At 43.9% G+C, this 23,107-nt stretch overlaps 1 protein-coding gene and 1 non-coding gene across 2 annotated transcripts in view; one reads left to right on the plus strand and one right to left on the minus strand.

The window, feature by feature from the left end:
* The window catches only part of LOC122791483 (protein phosphatase 1 regulatory subunit 12A-like), a 1,771,856-nt gene that overhangs the window by 1,062,426 nt on the left and 686,323 nt on the right, over window positions 1–23,107 (minus strand). The gene's annotated exons all lie outside the window — the stretch shown is intronic.
* TRNAS-ACU lies at window positions 11,900–11,972 on the plus strand. The gene has a single exon. It is a non-coding gene; the product is annotated as a tRNA-Ser (tRNA).

The following is a 23,107-nucleotide window of genomic DNA, read 5'->3' on the forward strand; positions in this document are numbered from 1 at the left end:
GTTCACTGTAACAAATCAGAACATTTTTTGGATGAAATGAGTAAAGTACAGTTGTGTACACTTACCATAAATGTAGATGTTAGAGTGTATTCACTGTTGCAGTCATCACATTTGGGTTATCCCTGCCAGGGTAGCCCTCGGCCTGCCCGAATACCAGAGTCTTAGTACTTCTGCATCGGTTGCTGTCACGTCAGGACTGACATCAGGTCTTCAGTAGTATAAAGTAAGGCAGCCGACGCCATTACATCAGTTTTTCTTGCCCTAACCTGTCAGAAGCCCCCAAGTGGGAGCCAGTCCTGAGGGATAACCTGTCAGCATGGAAGATGATGATGGGTTCCACAGCCATGAATGCTTGCAGCTCAGATCTTCTGGCTGAGGTGATGGCCAGAAGGAAACCTGTCTTCCAGGACAGAAATTTTAGCTCTGCTGAAGAGGCAGGTTCGAAGGTGGGGGGTGAGCTTTTCCAACACAAAGTTAAGGTCCCAAGCTGGGGTTGGTGCTCTTCTGGGTGGCCTCAAGTTGCTAGCCCCTCTTAGGAACTGTTTGATCAGAGGGTGTGAGAAAAGGGGCTGCTCAGTGGGAAAATGAGCAGAGATAGCAGAGGCATGAATTTTAATAGAGGAAAAGGAGAGTCCACTGTGTAGCAGGTCAGCTAAGTAATCCAGGATGAGAGGTAGGGAGGGCTGTGCCATACTGGCTCCCTTAGCCTGAATCCAGGTCCAGAACCTTTTCCATTTGTCAGCATAAGACTTCCTAGTGCTAGGGCATCTGGCCTCACGTATAACGTCTAGAACCTGTTTGCTGAGGTTGGCAGATTGATCGGGGGCTAGGGAATAAGCCAAGCTGCCAAATTGAGTGTCTGCAATTGGGGATGCATGAATTCCCCTTCCCTCTGGATCAGGAGGTTTTGGAATCTTAGGGAGATGCCAAAGTGGCAAAGGGGACAGGCTGTGCAGCAAGGGGTACCAGTGCTGGTGAAGCCAGTCTGGAGCTATAAGAATTGTCATTGGCTTTTCCTCCTTTGTTTTGAGCAGTACTCTGGGGATGAGAGGTAGTGAAGGAAAGGCATAGACCAGTAGACTGACCCAGGGGAAGGACAAGGCATCCACTTTCCAAGCCATGCAGTGATGCTCCCTGGTGTAGAACTTGCTGAGCTGATGGTTGGTGCGGGAGGCAAAGAGGTCGACTTTCAGGGTGCCTCATTTCTGAGTTATTAGGGTGAAGGTTTTTCTGTTGAGCTGCCACTCGTGTGGGTCCAGAAGATTTCTGCTTAAGTGATCCGCCAGAGAGTTGAGAGAACCCGGTAGGAATTGTGCTAACAGGTGGAGTTGCATGGCAGAGGCTGTGTGCCAAAGGGTCATGGCCAGCCTGCATAGAGGGTAGGACTGAGTCCCTCCCTGCTTGTTGATATACCACACCACAGTTGTGTTGTCTGTTTTGATCAGGAGAGCCCCTGGGGAGAGAAGGGGCTTGAAAGCTATCAAGGTGTGCTGGACAGCTATCATCTCTTTTTGGTTGATGTGCAGATGGATTTGCTGTGGGCTCCATTGGCCCTGTATGCACCTACTGTCCAGGTGTGCACCCCATACATAATCGGATGCATCTGTGGTGAGGGTCTGGGAGGCGTGGGGTGGTGAGAAAGGTAGTCTTTTGTTGAGGGGAGCATGTTGTTGCCCACTAAAGAAAATCTTTTCTGAGGCAAGGTATTATAGGTTTAAGAGTCTCCAGGTCTTGAGAGTGTTGACACCAAAGGCTTTTCAGGTACCACTGAAGTTTCCTCATATGCAGTCTGGCATATGGAAGGAGTAGAATGCAAGATGCCATGAACCCAAGAGCTTGCAGGATTTTCCTTGCAGACAGTTTGGGTCTGGTGGCTAGTTGAGAGAAGTAGGCTGTCAGGAATGTTTGCTTTTCTGGTGTAAGGAATGCCATTCTGGGATGCTGTGTCCAGGCTTGCTCCCAGGAATATAATCATTTGGGTGGGTACCTGTTTGGATTTCTTTTCATTGACTGTGTACCCTAGGGAGGTTAGTAGGGACTTTAAAAGGTCAGGTGCTTGAGCAGCTTTTCCTGGCTGTCTGCCTGAATTAGGCAGTCATCTAAGTATGGGTAAATCTGGATATTCCATTGTTTGCAAAAGGCAATGGCCAGAGCCAGACATTTTGTGAAAACTCTGGGAGCAGTAGATAAGCCAAAAGGAAGTGCAGAGAACTGAAAGTGCTCTGATCCTGCCCTGAAACAGAGATATTTCCTGCATGATTCCCTGACAGGAATGTGGAGGTAGGCCTCCTTTAGGTCTAAGGTGGCTAGTCAAGCATCCTTGGAGAGCATGGGTAGCAGCTGCTGGAGGGTGAGCATTTTGAATTTTGGGATCAGCAGGAAGGTGTTTAGAATGGATAGATTGAGGATGGGTGCCCTCTCTTTCCTGGGTACCAAAAAAAGTTTAGAGTATAAATCTTTGCCTTTCTGTTCTGCAGGAACATGCTCTACTGGCCCTCATGGACAGCAGGGGAAAGGACTTGCTTTTGCCTCTGCCCACTGGTTTTGAGATAGATCTGGGAAACCTTTTGGAGTTGGAAGGTTGTGGAAAGAAAATTTGTATCCCTGGAGCACTATGTTGAGAACCCAGAAGTCGTTGGTAATGGTGGCCCAGATGTTTGCATGATAGGAGAATTACAGGTAAGAGGAGGTGGTGGGGGAGGAGAGTCATTGCGAGTTCTTACCATAAGGGGGTGGCTTAGAACTCCCTGGTTTTGAAGTGGAGGTAGTCCACTGCTTAGATCTCTGCATTCCCTGTGGCTGCTGTCTGTGGGGTCTGGGCTAAACTGACCTGGTGTGAGCAGGAAAGGACCAGTGCTTGGAGGGACAATGCCTGCTGAACCTGGGTGGCTGGAGGACTGTCTGCATAGATTTTGCTTTTTCTTCCATCCTTTTAAAGACCTCTTCTGCCTTAGGGCCAAATAAGTTGTCCTTGTGCAAGGGGGCATCCAGCAATTTAGATTTAACATGGTTTGGGCAAGGGCTGTTCCTTAAGCCATGCATGCCTCCTAAGGACAGAACTGGTGACTGCTGCACTGCAAGAAGCTTTTAGGGCATCAAAACCACAGTGCAAGGTGTGTTTAGTTACTTGACTTGCAGAATACATTAACTCTTGTAACTCTTTAGATTCTGTACAACCAGGAAAGGAAGACATGTTTTGTTTGAGGAGTTCCGGGGTTTGTTGCTGAAATTTTAGCATATGGAACTGACAATTTAGTGCTCTGATAGCAAGAGTAGCAGAGGTGTATACTTTTTTACCCCATCTGTCTAATGCTTGGGAATCCCTATCTGAGGGGGGTGGGAATCTTAGCAGAGGTTGCTTTAATTCCTTTAAGCCCTTGAGAAATTACCTCAGGGTCAGCAGTAGGATTTTTAAAAAGAAATTTGTGAGAGTCAGGGACTCTGTAATACCTGTCTGGTTTTCTAGGTGTAGGAGGGAGGGTGTCAGGAGTCCAGCTGGATTCCAGAAAAAACATCCTTCACAACATCCAGGACTGGGAGGGTGGCTAGGGGTCTGTGCTGTGGAAGATCGAAGAATTCCCAGAGTCTCTTTTTAGACTGAGGGTAGTTCTGACTTTCCCATTAGAAATGCTCCCTTAAGGTGTGAAGGGTATCCCCAAAGGAAAAATCCACTGGGGTAGAGGCTGTAGGAATGGAATCCTCATAAGCAGAGAGGGGTTGCATGTCTTCATACTCAGATGCATCAGAGTCATCTGAGTCCTGTTCAGACAAAACTACAGGGGACAGATCTCTCTTTCTTTTCGCGGGGCTAGCTTGGCATCCTCTGATCAGCATGATAAGGTCTTCCGCCATTTTAAGCATTTGAGACTGAGGTGAGGAAGCAGGTGCCTGAGATTGTGTCGTCAGTTTCTTGGGTGTGGTTCATAACCTGGGCCTATGAAACTCAGTAGTTTTAGAAAGAACGGTAGTTGCGAAATAAGTCATCTGTTTGTGTCGGGAATTGGTAGTGCGAAGGACTCCCTCAGAAGCCAGTGCCTGCTCAGCGGCTCCAGACCCATCCAAGCTAGAGATGACCGCAGGATCCTTAGTCAGAGAGTTTTGTGGCATAACAGACTCCGAAAGGGTCTCCGTAGCAGCCTGCAAATCCACAGAAGCGGGCATCAGGGGCTGTGAAAGCGCCTCACTGAGGACCAGAGAACTGATGACTAGCTTAACAGGAGTGTCATCGCTAAGTTTGGACCTATGCGGTCTGTCTCTGTCTTTATCTTTATGTTTCTTCGGAAGATCTGCTGTCGGATGGCTTACCGAAGCCAAATTAGAATTCCAGGACTGTAAGCGAAAATATCTAGCTACAATAAGGGCCCGACGACATATAGTTGTGGCGCTGAACAAAGCACAGAAGTGACAGCGGGGGATGTTGTGGTCTGGGTCTAAGCAAGTGACGCAGTAAGAATGAAAGTCTCGGTGTGGTATTTGCTTTCCACAGACGAGACAATTGTTAACTTTTTCTGACATCGGTTAGTGCAAGAAAAAAGGATCCCCAACGGGGTACTTAGCTTTAGAAGACTTCAGCTTCAATTCGGAAGACGAAATTCAGGTAGAGGCTGACCGGTACTCATGTGAACTGCTTCAGGCTCCATGGCAAGAAAGACTGATGTAATGGTGTCAGCTGCCTTACTTTATACTACTGATGACCTGACATCAGTCCTGAAGCGACAGCAACTGACGCAGAAATACTAAGCCTCTGGTATTCGGGCCGGCCGAGGGCTACCCTGGCAGGGATAACCCAAATGTGATGACTGCCACAGTAAAACACGAAGATCATCATCACGGTTTTCCCACTGAAAAAAATGATTCATCTCATAAACAGTCTCACAGAAGAGAGAATCTTTCACAGATATTATTTGATACCACACTCTCCTCAGAATTTTAATCAGAAATCAGAGGAGATAAACCTGCATTTTCCTTCACATTCTCCACCAGGTTCAATCTCCTAAATCTCCCTCAGGGAAAGAGAAATACCTTTTTCTTTTACCTGAAAAAAAGTCTTAAAAGAAAGGTCAAGCACCTGCACTAAGCCCTGAGCTAAACCTAATAAAATGTTCCTATCCAGAGTAAAAGAAACTGGAGAAAACACATTTTTTTTTTTGACAAGAATTTCTATAGAAACTGACCAAAAATTGCCAGGGGAAAAAAAAACTCCCTGTGGATAGGCACAGCAGTTTGGCTACGCAGAGACACTCTGTCTGCCCCTTCTCCAAGGACAGACAAGAGTGGCTCTCCCTTGTCCACTAAGGTCACACCAGTATCACAGAGACTATCAAGTCCATGGTGACTGTAGGAACTACACCAGAGGGATCGAAGGAAAATGATGAATGGTCCAAGGAACCAGCTTTGGACACATGATAATCACCCCCACATGCAGTTGTGGCAAACTACCAGCCTGATGTGGTGGCAAAGATGGTCTAACAAACTTTTTATTTCTGTGGCTGGAAGGAGGTACAACTGAGGAAACAATAAGTTATCCTATGGTTAAGCTGAAAAAGGTGCTCAATTCCAAGAGAAGCTTAGCAGCAGCAGTTAGTAAAACAGGTCAGATGTAAAAAAAAGTAATTCCCCAGAAAAAAAAAACAGCAAAATGTACTTTAAACACATACCCAAAAGTAATTTTAAACATTTAACTACTTTTTAGCACAAAAGTAAGAGCGTGATGTTCCCATTTAAAAGTGCAGAAACATGACAGTCAACAAAACACTTTCTTAGCTTTAAAGTTATTGCTTTATAGAAAAAGCATGTGTTCTGTGATAAAAAGTAAACTGCAAGTTTTTCCCCAAAGGGAACATATATCTGAATAGCATTAGTGCTCTCTTACAAATCAAGAAAACTCTGAAGGGCTTGGCATCCAAACCTAACCTTTAGTCAGCTCAGCTCAAGCTGGTTACTGGTTTTGGCATGAGGAAGGTGTCCTGAAGTTTTGGAAGCTAGCCAGCTGTTATATCCTTGGCATGATATAATCCATATAGCTTAGGCTACTGCAGCAGTGATCATAATCATGAATATATTTTAAGTTTGTCTGCTTAAAGGTGTATATGGTTAGACATCTTATGGCCCCTATGAATCACTTTCTTGGTATTATTCCTATGTTTCTATGTACAATGACTGACTATCCAAAAAAGGGTTATCAAGTAGTCAAAGATCCTGCACAAAGCAAAAAACAGTATAAATGATTTTACTGGAATATGCATATTCTTCCGATTATACTTTGCATTTGGGGAAGACCACAGTAACTGAAACCAATGTCTTTAGCAATAGTTACCTTTTCAAACCTAGCAGTGACTGCTCTTCTCTTTGCTTGATCTGTTTTACTTTTACAATGCCTACCCTATGGGAACTGTGACCTAAAAAAAACATTCACTGGTTTTCTGGGTTAAAAGCCACCGACTGCACATTTATGATCCTAAACAAGACTTATACACACACATATATCCTAAACAAGACTTGTACACATACATATACATATGTCCATTATCCTGACTTCTGCTGAATGAACAGAGATCTTGTGTGTCATGTAAAGCTACTTACAGCTGAACCAGTTTGGATTATTTAATGGGAACTGTAGTGTGACTTGTCTCTTTATGGGAAACCTTTTTATCTACTACTTTGGGATTTTCCGTCTGCATTTTTCTTCTACTTTTCTCTGACTTTATTCAGACAGCAAAAAGGCAAGGCCTAACTCATGGCAATGAACTGAACCCCCTTCTAAAGTATTCTGTCAAGTTTGTGAGCATATAGATGAAACAAAAATAGCACAACTCTGGCTGTTGACGTGCTACCTCTTTTGCCAACTACTGGATTCAGTTTCACTGTTCATACACAGGCCAGGCCAACTGTTAAACCGCATTCTCCTAAACACCACAAATATAAAAAATAAAATAAAAAGAGAAGTCAGAAGAGAAAGGAGTTGCAATAACAGGTAAATGCATACACAATCAACAATGTAGCAGCTGTGGGAAATAAGAAACAAGGACCTAGAAGAAGCAAGTCTGATAGAAGTTAAGAGTTTGTCATGGCCCCTTCCCAGCATTTATAAAACGGCAGAATGTCAGACGAGTTTCTTGGAATGCCAGATATGCTCCTCTGCTTATGCGCTTTGCCAAGTATGTGCCAATACTGTCACTCCTAGCTATACCATCGTACTAATTTCACAGCTAAGTTACAGGTCCAGTCAAACTGGTCGTTTGATAATAAAGCCACAATACCAGCTTACATGGTCGCAGTGTCATGGGCATGAGACTGAGCTGTGCAAATCAATGCATTTTCCACAACTTTTGCAAAGACTAACATTCAGAAATACTAAGCAGACCACATCTGAAATCTCTTCCGTGGAAGACACACAGCATGGTTATGAAAAATATTAACAAGAAACTAGGAAAAGACCATAACCAAAGGTGTGATAAGAGGGTACAGAGTATCCACTATTGTCAGTAAGTGCCAGATGCAACTATTTTCTACAACAAGCTGATCTCTGAAAGCAAAGGGAACTGAAAGCAACTTGAGCTCAGACAACTGCCCAGGTGCCAAAGATGACCTATGCACAATTCACCAGACAGTTCTTTTCATTGGAGGGTTTGTGCTAATAATAGCTCTCAGTGTAGGCTTGTTTGGGAACAAATGCCTTCTGGCATTCTGATCAGGACATCAACAGATCTCAGCAGTAAGGCAGGTGTGTATCTCTCACACTGATGTCATTGCAAACAATGTACTGGAATAGCAGAAAAAAGAAGGGCATAACAATAAAATAAATACCCTGGACACTGCTATGTGATGACTTTAGAGGGGTCCTCTATCTAGCTGTCATCTTTAGATAAAGCAAATAAGAAATAAAACAGAAGACAACCTACAAATGGCTGCAAGCTCTGAATCAGTGGTTGTGTGAATAGAGGGCATTCAGATTATGCTTAATAACAAGTACAACTCATTCTACTGGGCCTCTACTAACAATAAACACATATTCACATAGTGACATAAACTGGGCCAAGAAAGCTGATTTCCATCACAGTACTCATGTTAAAACCATTAACACCAGCAAAAAAAGAGTACATGACACTAAAAAAGCATCACCCAAATTGCCAGAGATCACAAAAAATGCAGGCTTCCTATTGGAACGTTGAGATCCATAACTGAATCCCCAAATTATTAAAAATGTACAGTGAAAGTAAAGAAGAGCAGCACATTTCATCTATGGTAATCCAAGCAGCACCTATATGCGCCAAGAAATGTGAAGAGGCTCAGCAGCTTTCTCTGTGTGGTACAATCTTCATATGCAATATCAAATGCAGACTCCATGTGGTTTCAGAGACTACATGACCATAAAGAAATCTTGCTATTATCTATTACATAGACTGTATTAAGGCCACCTATAGTGCTGCTGCTGATGTAATGAAACCTGGCCAGCTGGAAAAGAATCATCAAGGTTAGTCCCATTCCACCAAAAGTCTTTTTCTGTGGTGTGTATCCAGCTTAAGCAGCAGCTACATCAGTGTCATTCAACAGCCTTGCTCAAGACGGAGAGGATGACACTCTCACTCAGCACAGATACAGTAAGCTGCAAGAAAGGGCAATTGTGGAGAAACTTAAAGCTTAATAGAAAGCATCTGAGTAAATCACTGCTGCAATTATATTTACCACTAGAAGTTCAGCCACAGAAAGCCTAATGTCAGACCCTACTTCCAGTGTTCAGCGACATTCCTCCCTGCAGGCCCACCAAATGTCCACCTCTTAGGGACATCAGGATGTTCCCTGTATAACACTGATATCTTTCCACTCCATTTAGGCCTGCTACTTCACAGGCAGGGACTAGCAGTGAGGTGTCTCTATTTACATAAAGGATAAATATACTTTAAGGCTGGTCAAACAAGTAATTGCACTTAAGCTGCTCCATGTTCAAGTCATCATAGGCAAAATCCACTACCACTTCCTTGCAAGCTATAGGTCCCCCTCTATGACACAGAAAACCTATACTATGTATTTAAACTTATTAGAAACACTAACCATCCAACCCAATACCATACTCATGGGTGACTTTAATTACCCCACTATTAACTGGGAATCCTATACGACACCAAATGTACATGTACACAGATTCCTGGATTTTGTAAACACAAACTCCCCTGGACCAGATAGTCAATACACCTACCAGGGGTGCAACCATACTGGATCTGGTCCTCACTAATATGGGAGAGTGCTGCACACCCCCTACCATGATGCCTTCCCTGTAAGGTCAGACCACAAGGTGGTCGTGCTTTGAAGTAAAAATAAAACCTGGACCCCCAGCTAAACCTGGAATAATAATTGGGAACTATTCTAGGGCTACCCTCCTGCTATTAGATGAGAACCTGGCAAAATTTCAATCCTCCGTGAAGCCTGGGAACACTGCTGCCTATGCAAAACTGTTCACAGAAACCCTGTACAAGCATGTTGGTGGCTCCACAGAGGCAGCTGTATCCACCAGGAAGTAGTACAAAACTAACAAAAAACAAGCCACCCTGGTAGAATCACAAAATCAATAGGCTATACAACATGAGGAAGAAAATCATGGCAAAAAATTAGGAGGTGCAGCACCCAGCAGGATAAAAGCACTCTCAAACTAAACAAACAACTCGGAGGACAAATAAAGTCTACCAAAGCCAAATTTGAGGTAAGCTTGGCCTCCCAGGCCAAGGACAACCACAAAGCATTCTTTAGCTATGTCCACAACCTCAAAGGCAATACACAACTGTGTGCAGAGCTCACTGTAAATGGAGCCACAAATACTGAGGCAGAAGACATAGCAAACCTCCTGGCTGAGAAATTCAGCTCCAACTTTACCCCTCTCTCCCCATCAACCCTCCCTCAGGAAAGATCATCAAATATAATTCCCTCTACTATCAGTAGGGAACAGGTCTTTAATGCTCTCTACAAGACCAAGAACACTGCATCAATGGGCCCAGACAATATCCCAGAATACCTTCTAAATGGCATGAAACATCACCTATCAGGGCCTCTGGAATTACTATTTAACTGTAGCACTGTAGCTTCAAAACAGGTTTTGTGCCTCATTTATTTATTTTATTTTATTTTACATTTGTAAATGGAGAAAGACAACAGTCATCCCTCTGCACAAAGGTGGGTCGTCTACAGAGCCTGGAAACTACAGACCTATAAATCTCACTAGTCTTGTATGTAAAGCCATAGAAAGAGTTATCATGGAAATGATCAAAAGAGATATAGTAAACCTCCAGACACTGGACCCAACCCAGTTTGGTTTCGTCTAGGGTAGATCATTCCTACTCAACCTGGTGGACTTCTTTGAGAAGGTCACCAAAGCAATGGATGAGGGCAAAATCGTTCACACTGCTTACCTTGACCTGGCCAGGGTATTTGACACAATACTCCACTCGGGCATTGTTGACAAATCAAAGAGGTTATGTACAAACCCGTATGTTACCCGGTGGACAGCCAGCTGGCTCACAGACAGGTCCTGGGAAGTTAAAATTGGGGAGTCCACCTCTACAAAGATGCCAGTCACAAGAGACATCCCTGAGGGATCAGTCCTTGGACTGCTCCCTTTTGGAATTTACTTCTCAGAAGTCAAGGCCAATGTTGGTGGTCTCTGTCTGACTGAGTTTGCAAATGACTGGAAATTGGGAGCGGTCATTGAATATCACACTGACACAGATGTTCTCCAGGAGGGCTGACGCAGACAAACAACTGGTGTCGCAGCCATGGACTAAAACTAAATGCGAAGAAATGCATAATAGTATCCTTTGGGAAGTCATCCATCCCTGGTAACTATCATACTGACAACATACCCCCTTAGAGTTGACCCAGTAGTCAGGGACTTAGGGATACACACAGATAGTAACCTGGCCTTTGACCATCAATGTGTCTACAGTGGTGAGGAAATCATTCTATGCTGCACAACTTATAACAGAAGTATGGCATCTGAGTCCAAGGAAGTCGTTGTTCCACTGTGTTCAGCAGTCATTGGACCTATCACTGAGTGTAATGCCCCCTTTGATATGTACCTAACCAGGCATATCCACAGAGGTTCCTCACTAAAAGAATACAGGGTGTAAGTAAAATGTCCTATGCAGACCACCTCAAGGCCCTAAACCTGTATTTCGTCTCCTACAGGCTTTTGAGGGGAGATCTATGCCTAGAATTCAGGGTACTGTCAGACCCCACTCTGTTTTGTGAATATGCAGGAAGTCCATCAAACAGCATCAGAATTACTTGTTCTAAAGACTTAAACCTTGCCGGTGATAGAAATAAGACCATTCTGGAGAAATAAGTATGTATCCCAGAGACTACAGCATCTATGGAACAGGCTCCCCATCCGTGTGAAGCAGAGTTCCTTCCTAACCCAATTCAAGTGCAACTTGGACAATTGGAAGGGAAACCGGAAATTCATCCCTGGTTTTGCACCTATGTCTCTAATGGATACATGTAACCTGTAATGCTTACATTTATGAGGGTATCAGAACTTGTCAGAGATTTGGGATGCATGGCTAGGCTTAAAAAGGCCCATGTGGTCATTAGCCTAGTAAACACCTATGAACCTATTTTAAAACTTTCCTGCTCAGGATGACTGCAGCATATTCAAGCTGCCAGACCCTAAAGCAATGTGACATTTACTGTATTTAATCAGCTATGCGTGTGTACACTTTCAGGATTGCAAACTTAGAGAAACAGGGTATCCAAGGCTAGCCAGACCTGAACATACCAAAGGCATTGAAGACTTGGAGGCATACCTCTCAACTCTCCAGATTTTCACAAAATATCCAGATTTTTGACTGATATTTTTGGTCTGTTCTGGACATTCTGTGAAAATCTGTACAGTTGAGAGGTATACCGTCAGGCCCCAGTGGCCTAATGGATAAGGCATTGGCCTACTAAGCCAGGGATTGTGGGTTCGAGTCCTATCTGGGGTGATATAATATTGATACAAGTGAAGCTTTTTTATTATCCCAGGTTGGCATAATGGTTAAGGTGTTCACCTTGCAGACACAAGGTGCACGGTTTGATTCTCACATGCGGTAATTGGCTAGGCTTAAAATGGGCCCACAAGCGCAATTAGCCTAGTACTAATCTAAGAATTTAAGAATGCTTCCAAGTCCTCAGCTGGAGGTACTTAGCTAAAGAATCCACCTTGTATGGAAAGAGGTAGACCCTTTGCTTGCTGGAATCCATTAAGGACCAATGAGCACCATTTTTTAACTTGGAATATGTAGGAAAAAAGTACAGTTGTGTACAATTACCATAAATGTAAATGTTAGACTGTATTCACTGCTACAGTCCTAACTGTGGAAGGTCTTGGCCAGTCCAACTACCAGAGAATTTCCTCCCCCTCCAGGAGCTGGCAGATGCTCTGACCAACATTAAGATGTTTGGGTAAAAACTCAGCACCATACCTTCAGTACTTTCTTGCCCCCAACAGCAAGGAGCTCCTAGCTGGTCCCTAAAGTCAAGGGCCTTAGCCCCAGGAAACAACAGTGTGTAACCTCGAGGTAACAGAAGACGGGGTACGACCTGGATCAAGAGAGCAAAATGCTCACCCCAACCTTTGGGGCAAGAGGGGAAGAACACAGCAACAGTGAACATACTCAAACATCTACATTTATAGTAAGTGTACACAAATGGACTATGTTCTTTGCATTTCACTGCTGCAGTCCTAACTGATGGGACGATTCCCAAAGCTGATAAGTGGATGGATGGAGAATTTTATGGACAGGACAGGATGCTCCACAAAACTGCATTGGCAAACTCAGTGCTAGACTGGGAGAAGGTTGGAAGGTGATTGTGTTTGGTGAAGGTATGCACAGAAGACCAAGTAGCTACCTCTAAAATGTCATTACGTAACCACCATAAAGTTTGTAGCAAAACAAAATGCAGTGGGAGTTCCATTTGGAAATAGTTTAGAAACTAGTCTTCCTTCAGGGTTACTAGGAAAGGCAACAAAAAGCTTGTCAGATTGTCTGACATTTTTTGTTCTGCCCAGGTAGTAGTGCAGTTGTGTATGCACATCCAATGAGTGGAGGATTCTTTCCCCCTTACTTTAAGGTTAAGGAAAGAGGGTAGATAGGTGAATGGTGTGGTTCAAACAGATCTCTGTAACCACTTTACGCAGAAAGGAGGGGCTGGTACTAAGAGAGACTCTGTCATGGTAGAACATGGCTCTACACAAATTAGGAACAGAAGGTTTTCTTGTGGGTCTAACATGAATAACTCTTCTCAGGAATGGTTATATGAGTGGGTGGAAAAAGAGAGTAGGCCGAGAAGGCAGACAGGCTGAAAGGCCTGAAGTGTGAATTTTAATAAAGGAATAAGAAAGCCCTTTGTTAAAAAGTTCTGGTAAGTATGAGAGAATCAAAGGAACCTAAGAGTAAAGAGGGTTCTGTCCCTTTTGTCTGTACCATATAGCAAATCTCTTCCATTTGGCAGAGTAACATTTTCTTGCATTATTTCTCCTGGATTGTTTTTGAATCTCCAGGACATGTTTGTCAAGGAATGTCCCCATCCAATGGGTCAAAATATCATCCAAGCTGTCAATTTGAGAGTATTCAGGTTGGGATGTATGATGGTGCCCTTGCTCTGTAACAGTCATACTTGCTGGGGCAGAAGCCATGGTTCCTTCTTGCTGAGACTAAGCAATAGGGGATACCAGTGCTGCCTTGTTCAATCTGAGGTTATAAGAATGACCCTTGGCCCTTCCTTCCTTATTTTCAGGAATACCCTGGGGAGTAAGAGTATTGGAGGGAAACCATATACCCATCCAAGGGAAGGAGAAGGCATTCGTTTTCCAGGCTGACTTGGTTTTGGCCCTTAAGCAAAACTTTTCCAAGTTAGAACTTTTTGCTACAAAAAGAAAACTACCTCTGGCATACCACATTCTTTGGCCATACAGTGAAAAACTTCCCAATGCAATTGCCACTCATGAGGGTATGAAAGACTTCTGCTTAGGTGATCCACTATTTGATTTCTTTCTCCTGGTAGGTACAGAACCATGAGGTGCAGACCTTGGGAGTTTACAATTTCCCAAGGATCCACATCTAGGTGACAGAGTAACAGTCACCCCCCCCCCCTCTTGTTTATGTACCTCATAACCACAGTACTGCCTCTGTCTTTCCTAGGAGTTGGTCTGGTTTCTACTGGTCTTTGAATGTGATTAGGCCTTTTTGGACTGCCAACAGTTTTTTTTTTTTTTTAATAGCAGATGTGTTTGTTTTTGAACTGGATGTTCCATCTTGCCGTGTCTGTAAGCTGCTGTAGTGAGCCCCCAAGGCTAAATCTGAGGTACCTGTGGCCAGTGTTTAGTTCTCAGGCATTATCCTGAAGGGGTGGGCTGGATTTGGCAAGTAGGCTCAGGCCCACCAGACAAACTCTTTCCTGAGACAAGGCTGAAGTTTCACCCTTAGGTTGAGGGATTGAGAGTGCTGGCACCACACATTTCTGAGTAACCACTGTAGCCTCTTCATGCAGTGTGTGGCAAGGGTAATCATGCGGATGCAAAAGGCCATGTAACCTAAGGCTCTGAGGAACTCCCTGACAGTGAATTGGTTCCTGTGACGAAGTGTTTGGAAATATTGGGTTAGAAAGGCTACTTTCTCTGGAGGAAGGAAAACGTTTTGAAAGAGGAGTCTAACAAAGCTCCCAGAAACACAATCCTGTCTGTGAGAATGGCCTGAGACTTTTGGACATTGATTGTGAACCCCAGGTTGGCTAGGGTTTCTTGGGCGTATTAAAAATCCAGTTTGGATCGATAAGTATATACTCAAATATACAAAGGGAATAAAAGATGTAAATACTTAAAGAATACTTATTTTATGTTATGTTTTTGTTATATGTTTCTGTATAACTTGATGTATTCATTACATTATTGTATATATTGTGTATATGTTTTTGGGATTGAACTAGATAGGAGAAAAGTAAAAATATTATTTTTTTTGTTTTTGTTTAAGTTTGTATGGAAAATGCTAAAACAATAAAGATTTATTATTGAAAAAAAAAAAATCCAGTTTGAGTTTTTCTGGATTTAGTGCATGAATGAGGCAGTTTTCTATATAAGGATAAATCTGAATGCCCTTTGACCTGCAGAAGGCTATCAGCGAAGCCATACATTTTGTGAATACCATGGGTGCAGTAGACAAGCTGAAGGGCAAGGCACAAAACTGAAAAAGCTCTGTATCTGCTCTGAAGTGTAAACCTTCTTGTGAGATCCTTCTATGGGAATGTGGAGGTATGCATTTTTTAGGTCAAGGGTAACCAAGTAGACCTTGGTGGAAATCATGTGCAGCAGTTTTTGTAGGGTTAGCATTTTTAATTTTGGTACCTGCAAGAACTGTTGAGCTTTGACAAGTCCAGGATAGGTCTTCCAGGTACCTTCTTTTCTTGGGACTAGAAACAGTCGAGTAAAATCGCTTTCCCTCTAATTTTTTGTGTACTGGTTTTACAGAACCTTGTGTACACACTAGCTAAATTTGTTTTGTGGCCTCTCTCTTCAGATATGGGAGAATGTCTGGGAAGCCCGAGTGAGTTGGAGACTTCTTGAACTTAAATTTGTAGCCTCTTTTTATGATCTTTAATACCCAATCATTCCTGGTAATGTGTGTCTAATTTTTTTAATAGGGACATCTGTCCTTCCAGTCTTGGAAGCAGGGGGGGGGGGTGTTGGTTGTGGGATCTGAGGTAGGGGGAAGAGGGAGGAGCATGACTGAGTCAGGATTGCTCCCTACTGGGACCCTACTGACAGGATCCCATAGACCTATTAGAGACAGCTTGCCATGGTTTCGTCCGGTGGTGCTGGCTTTGATTCTTGTCCCTTCTAGGTTTCCTATGTCTTGATTTAAGGACAAAAAGGACCAGTATTTGGTAGGACAGTTATGACTGAAGTGGGGAGGTTGAACCTGAGGAAAGTCCTTGACTATCTGCAGGGAATTAGCCTTTTCTTCCATCTCTGAAAGTACTGGTTCAGCCTTAGGACTAAAAATGCAGCCTTTCTCCGAAGGAACATCCAAAAAACTTGATTTTACATGCTCAGCGATGGACTTCTCAGGCAGGAACGTCTTCTAATAACTGATCCTGTAGCTGTTACCCTGCTAGATGCTTCCAGAGCATCATAGTCACTGTGCAAGGAGTGCTTGGCAACTTGAGAAAAAGAATTGCATATGACTATCATATCCTTAGAGAGGACCTTATAGGATTATAGGAGGTTACTAGGCTAATGGCCCTGGGGCCCTTACAAGCCTAACCAAGAGTTTATCCCCCAAAAAGAAACCTCAGGCAGCACCTGTCACTCCTCTTAATGAGGGACACAGGTGGAACCCTAGGATAAATTTCTGGTTTCCCATCCACTCATCAAGGTTGCACTTGAAGAGGGTCAGTGAGGTACTCTCTTTGAAATGTATGGGAAGTCTATTCTAGAGATTGGGTAGCCTCTGGGAGACAAACCTGTCTCTCCAGCAGGCTTTGTTGATGTTGCATATTAGATTTAGGCCTTTTGAGCGGGTAATGCATGAGGAGTTAGACTTACGGATATGGAGCATCTCTAGTAGGACAAGGTCTGATATTGCCCTGTAGGTGAGACACAGATCATCTCTGAGCAATCTATATGATATCGAATAGAGTGATAGTGATTTAAGCCTGTCCGCATAGGACAGGTGTTGGAGGCCATGGATTCTCTTTGTGAGGTACTTCTATGGCCTTTCCAGTGGGTGCAGCTGTTTGGAGAGGTACATACCAAATAGGGTGTTAAACTCAATTATTGGCCTAACGAGGGAGGAGTAGAGAGAGGTAATAACCTCCTTTTTTCTGGATGCAATCTCTTTACTTATCAGATAAACCAAGTAAAAGGCTTTTCTGATCACTGCCGCTACATGATGGTCGAATGTGAGATTGCTGTCAACATGAGTACCCAGATCTCTCACCATAGGTTGTGTGCTTAGGGGGTGGGTGCCCTTGATGTGGTAATCAGAAGGGGCCGTGTTTTTGCCGAATGGTATGATAATACATTTGTTTTGCGTTTAACTTAAAGCCATGACTTTGGCACCAGTCATTTGTTGCTGTGAGACCCTCTTGCAGTACGTTAACATCATCTGGGGGAGTCAATGACAGCAGCCAACTTATAGTCATCTTCCAACTTCGTCACCCAAAGGTCCTTTGTCTTTGCCTGGACCTCTGAGAAGTAGAGGTCAAATAGTAGGTTTCCCAGGACAGATCCCTGGGGAACACCACTAGTGACAAGTCTGCTGTAAGTGGTGGAGGTGACTCTTTTGACCTTGTGGGTCCTATCAGTGAGCCAGTTGGCAAACTCACCTGATGAGATGGGGGTTTACTCCAAGTTGTGTTAGCTTTTCGATGATGTCCGAGTGGGGGATTGTCTCAAAGGCCTTGGCCAAGTCAAGGTAAGCTGTATGTACTGACCTTCCCTCTTCCAGGGCCTTGGTGACCGTCTCAAAGAGGTCAACCATGGTCAATAGGCAAGATCTGCCCTTGACGAATCTGAACTGGGTGGGGTCAAGTGCTTGGAGATTGCCTATGTCCTTGTTTATGAGATCTATAATAATACAATCCAAGGCTTTACAGATCAGATTTTTCAAGCTAATGAGGCGATAGCTTCCCAAGTCAGTAATGGCACCAACTTTGTGCAAGGAGATGACAATGGCAGTTCTCCACTTTGCTGGAATGAAACCTGTACTTAGGCTGTGGTTGAATATGGGTGCTCAATGGCGAAGCTAGTTCTTGCTGGAGATGGTGCAGAATACAGCCTGGTATACTATCAGGTCCCATGGAAGCTGTGTTCTTTGCCATGGATAGGGCCTTTAACGCTTGATCTACAGAGATGTGAAGTGCGGGACAAGTATTGGGGATGTTAAATGGGACTTTGGGGGGATGGAGGTGAATTTTGTGCTGAACCTACCAGCTAGCAGGTTGGCCACGTCAACAGAATCAGTTTAAGTAGTACTGTTAAGTACTAATTCAGAACAAACCTGGGCTTTGCCATGGATGTTCCTGACATAACTGAAGGCGGCTTTGTGGTTTCCCTTAGTTTCGGAGGCTAGTTTCAATTCAAAATTGGATTTCAAGGTTTTCACTAGTGACCCAATTTGCTTGATGAGGCTGAGGAGGGAGTTTTTCCAATTTGGAATTTGTTCCTTTTCACCCTTGGACAACATTTTCTTCCTTTTGTTGTAAAGCTTGTTGATACAGGATGTCCACCAGACATGTCTGCATTTCCTGGAGGAGCAGGTTTTAGTTCTGTTGGGTATGGCTGAGACCATGCAGTTGTACAGGTGCTTGTATACTGCACTGGCGTACTGTTCAGCATAGTTGTCTGCATCCTCTGAGGGGGGCAGTTGTGTAAAGCTACTTATACCCTTCTCTTAGGATGTTACGGTCAGCTTTTGAGAAGTTTTTTAGCCTGGTTATGGCAGGGGGTGGGGGGGTGGGATTAGGACTTCGAGTGAGACAGGCTGATGATCTGATTTCACCAGGGAAGAACATACTATGGGAGTGGTCACCCATGTTGGTGAGAACCAAATCCAGAATGTTATCTCCTCTCCAGTGGGGGATGAGACAAGCTGGTCAAGTGCGTTAGAACTGATGAAGTCAGGGAATCATTGGGTGAGTGATTTGTGCAAGAATATCTCACCCAGTCTATGGTGGGGTAGTTGAAGTCACCAAGGATCAGGTTGTTATGGAGGTACCTTGTTGGAGTCAAATAGGTCCAGGTAGGAGCAGTGGGTGTCCTGAGTCATGGAGCGGGGTCTATAGCTGGCTATAACTTGGATGGGTGCCTTGCCAACTGTGAGATGCACCTGGAATAATTCCAGTGCATCATGCTGGCAAACCAGTCTGGAGGTGTTCCTGTCCTTAATGAAGATAGAGACTCCACCACCCTTAGTCTTTCCAACCTCATTTTTGGGTCAGAAAGTGTGGAATGAGGTATAGCCTGGTAAGGCAGGGGTGCTCTCTGCAGCCCTGAACCAAGTTTCCATGACTGCACAGACACTGGCATCATTCAGTGACAGGAGAGCCTTCAGTGAGTACATTTTCAGGTTAAGGATCCTAGCGTTAAGCAGCATGACCTTCAATTTGCTTTTTGACAGATATTTTATGTGGGAAGACTTGTCTTTGGGACATAGCCTAAAAAAGGCACAATGTGGGAGGCAAGAGCCTTGGCCAGGATCTGGAATCCCAGGGGTGACAGGTGGAGGCCATCTATGGCAAAGCATCGAGGCCCGTCAACCATGTCAACTAAGCCAATTGTTGAAGTCAATTACTTTTTGTTGGTATTGTGGTATCATTCTTGGTGAAGGTACAATGCTGCTTAGGGCTAGGATCATACCTGCCTGGGACACATACTCAGAGCGCAATCATGTCTCTCTTAATACAGTCCAGGGAGGTACATCTCAAGTCATTCACACCAATATGGACAATGACAGTCATACTTGTACCTGTTGTGGCCAGACTTAAGTGCATGCATGATGTGGTGGACTCTGGCTCCTGACAGACAACTGACCATGACCTTCTTGTCAAGTCTGGTGAGGGAGATATCAGTGTGTCTCACGGCGGAGTTGACAATGACTAGTATGTTTGGTTTATTGTTATCTCTTATGGGCTGTGTTGGTTTATTGTTATGCTTTATGGGATGTATTTGTCAGACACTGGTATGTTGTCTGCTGTGTGTGATGTGTTTGCTGCTGTGTGTGGAATGTTTATGAGTGTATTTTGGGGGTCTCTGTTGTTTAGGTAAGTTTTTACTGAGGACCTCTGCATAGGTCTGTTTATGTTATGCTTGGCTATGTAATGTGGGTGATGTGGTGTTTGGGCTGGTAATCTCTTCTTTGTCAGGACTACAGTGATGTGACAGAGTATGGATTAGAGGTTACAGATGTAGATGCACTTCTCGCATGTAGAAGAAGAATTATGTACTAGGAGAAGAGGGCTGTCGGTGAACATGAGGCAGTTGCTACAGTATCTCAACTATGCCCATGTCAACCAGGCTGGCAGAAGCAACTGATGGGAATTGTCCAGACATACTGCTCTAAATACTTGGTGTACTTATGGCGAGAGGGTTTTCATAAGGGTTTGTCCACAAAAGTGTAGACCACAAACCTTCTTAAATGTGAAGTAACTGGCCTAAAGCACAAGTGCTAAAACCAAAACTAAGATGCTTAGAATCTCAGATAAATTTAATTAGGCTACTAACAAGCAGTAATAAATGCAAAATAAGAGCACTTGAACACTTAACAGCACGCAACAAAGCAAAATAAGGTAATAAAGTAGGTAGAACAAAGTTACAGACAAGCAGCTAAATAAAGTGTAAAAACTATTTTTTTTGGTAAGTGGAGAGGGAGGAAACAGAAGATAATACAAGATTAAGAGACTAAGGGGGTTGGGCCTTCCCAAATGCTCTCTCTGTATACAGTAGACAGAGCTGATGTGATGAGACTGGTAAGAGTGTCCGAAATTAAAGAAGCAAGGGGTTATAGTCCTTCCCAAATGATCTCACTGCACTCAGTTGAGTTACCAAATAAGATGGGTCTGGAAGGAGTGTCCAAAGACAAATTTACAGCAGGGGTGGGCAATTCCAAAAACCACCAAGTTTAAGAATACAACAATTGGGCAGGAGGGTGGGAAAAACAAACTGCAGAGAGAGATCACCACTATTCAATTAATATTCAATGATACAAATGAATAAATGCAGTACAGTTTTGTTAACTATCACTGAAACAGAACAAGTGCAAAAAAGAATACTTATATCAGCTTTGTATATCTAGATGGTTGTAAAAGTCACAGCCAACTAAACAGCTCTGCTACTGAGCACAAATACCTCTATAAGGTAAATCCCTTAACCATTACTGTCAGCCTCCCACCTGACAACCATTATATGTCAACCCTCATCCCCAAAGAATTGTCGATATTTGAGCCTCCCACCTGACAGCCATTATGTCAGCCCTCATCCCCTGTCAACCACCATCCCCAAAGGAACTGTTGAGATTTAAACCCAGGATCTCCTGTTTACTAGGCAGGCATTTTAACCAACTAAGCCACAGCACCATTTTTTTCCTTCATCTGGTCCAAGACAGTCTCCTGATACTTGACCATATGAAACTGGTAATTTAGGGCCCTCATAGTCCAAGGCTCTAATCTGTCTGCTGACAGTTTTTTTTTTTTTTTTTTACAGGTGCTAGCTTTGGGTCCCTTAGGACCCTGAGTCACCAGTTCAGGATCCACTACAGGGTTATTAAAGAGGTGCCTACAGGACTCTAGAACTCGAAAATTTATCTGGCTTTCAAGGAGCAAGTGGGAGGGAATCTGGATGCAAGAAAGAGTCCAACAAGATATTGTCTACTACCTCTAAGAATGGAGAAATGGAAAGAAGTTTATGATCGGGAAGTTTTAGGAATTCCCTTATCGTCTTCTTTCATTGAGGTTAATCCTGAGCTTCCCTTTTGAAGTGTTCCCTCAGAGTGTGCAGGGTCTCACCAAAAGGTATGTCCTCAGGAAGTGAAGCTGAGGCTAGGTTGTCATCAAAGTCTGCATCCCCAGAAGATGTAAAAGACAAAACTTCCTCAAAAGTGGATTCCTCATTATCATCCTCTGAATCAAAATATCTGAAGACTTCTGGGGAGGCCCTTTTTCCTCTATTAGGAGAACATTCAGGGGCAAAACCAGGGAGGCTAAGTCATCTAAGATCGGACTACAGCAATCAAATCCTTTCCCAGTCTAACCAGGTCCTGTTGTTAAGCCTGAGCTTGGGAGTGGTAGCTAGCAGGCCTTGGCTGGGCCAAGTTGGATATAGCCTTTTTGTGTGAGGATTTAGGCTTGGCCCCATGAGTCTCGTCAGTGCTAGGGCTGGGACACTGATGTGAACCGAAACAATCTCCTGATAATAGGGGACTCTGGTCTCCCCTTCGACAGATGGAAAGCTGTCATCGGAAGCCGGAACCTGCAAAGCTTCTCTGGGCCCAACTGATGAGCTAACTCCTTCAGCTTGTGCAGAAGCAGAGGAACCCGTTGACATTTTGGACTCTGAATGGGTCGCAATACAGGCCTGTGGCATGACCTCAGTTGTCAAAGGCGAATGCGAAAGCATCTTGCTTGCTTCTATGATAATAAGCCTAGGTGGACTGGCAGACAGCATATAAGCATTGCCCGGTACCTATGCTTTGGAAGATTCTCCTCCTTCATCCCAGGGAGATCAACCTTGGCCCAATAGGCAATATGGTATGAGACCGCTCTAATGACTCACTAAGGTGCCTAGCTAAAAATCTCAGCCCTATGTTTGATTGTTCTAGTGTTAAAGTGAGCACAGAACTGACAATTAGGTACATTGCGTTTTGGGCCTAAACAAGCTACCCAAGTCCAGGTGTGTTATCTGCTTGCCACAGCAGAGACAACTAACTTTCTTTGACATCAGTCAATATGACAAGTTCCCCAACAGGGTACTTAGCTTTAGCTAACATCTTTCTCTGGTGTGGATCGAGAGACAAACTGACTAGTACTCTGCTTTGGACTCAGATGGCAAGGAAGAACTGAAGTTATGGTGCCAGCTTACTCCCTTTATACCTAGATGTCCCGATGTAGGTCAGGACATCCGCTGGCTCCTGGAGAGAGTGGAAATTCTCTGGTAGTTGGGCTGGCCAAGGGCTTCCAGAGCAGGAAATCCCATTAGCTAGGACTGCAACAGTGAAACATGAAGAACATCTCCAGGTTTAGAAAGTAGCCAATGTTGTATTGCACAGCCCTAATCGTGTCCTCATCAGATAGTGTCTGAATAAGGTCGTTACTCAGATAGATGTAAATGTGAATGCCTTCGATTCTGAAATAGGCAATTGCTGAAGACAGGCTCTCAGTAAAACCCCTGGATGCAGCATCCAATCCAAACACTGAGGAAGTGAACTGACAGTAGAAGCCCTTCATTTCAAATCTAAGAAAACATGTGTGGTCCCTGTGCATGGGTGTGTGAAAAGAGGTATCCATGAGGTCCAGAGTAGCCATCATGGCTTGAGGCAACAGAAATAGTAACAGGGATTTTTTTTTTTTTTTTTAGGAAGGCTAGTTT

This window comes from Protopterus annectens, chromosome 17.part0 (genome assembly GCF_019279795.1).
Source record: "Protopterus annectens isolate FY-2018-M chromosome 17.part0, PAN1.0, whole genome shotgun sequence".
Lineage (NCBI taxonomy): Eukaryota > Metazoa > Chordata > Ceratodontiformes > Protopteridae > Protopterus > Protopterus annectens.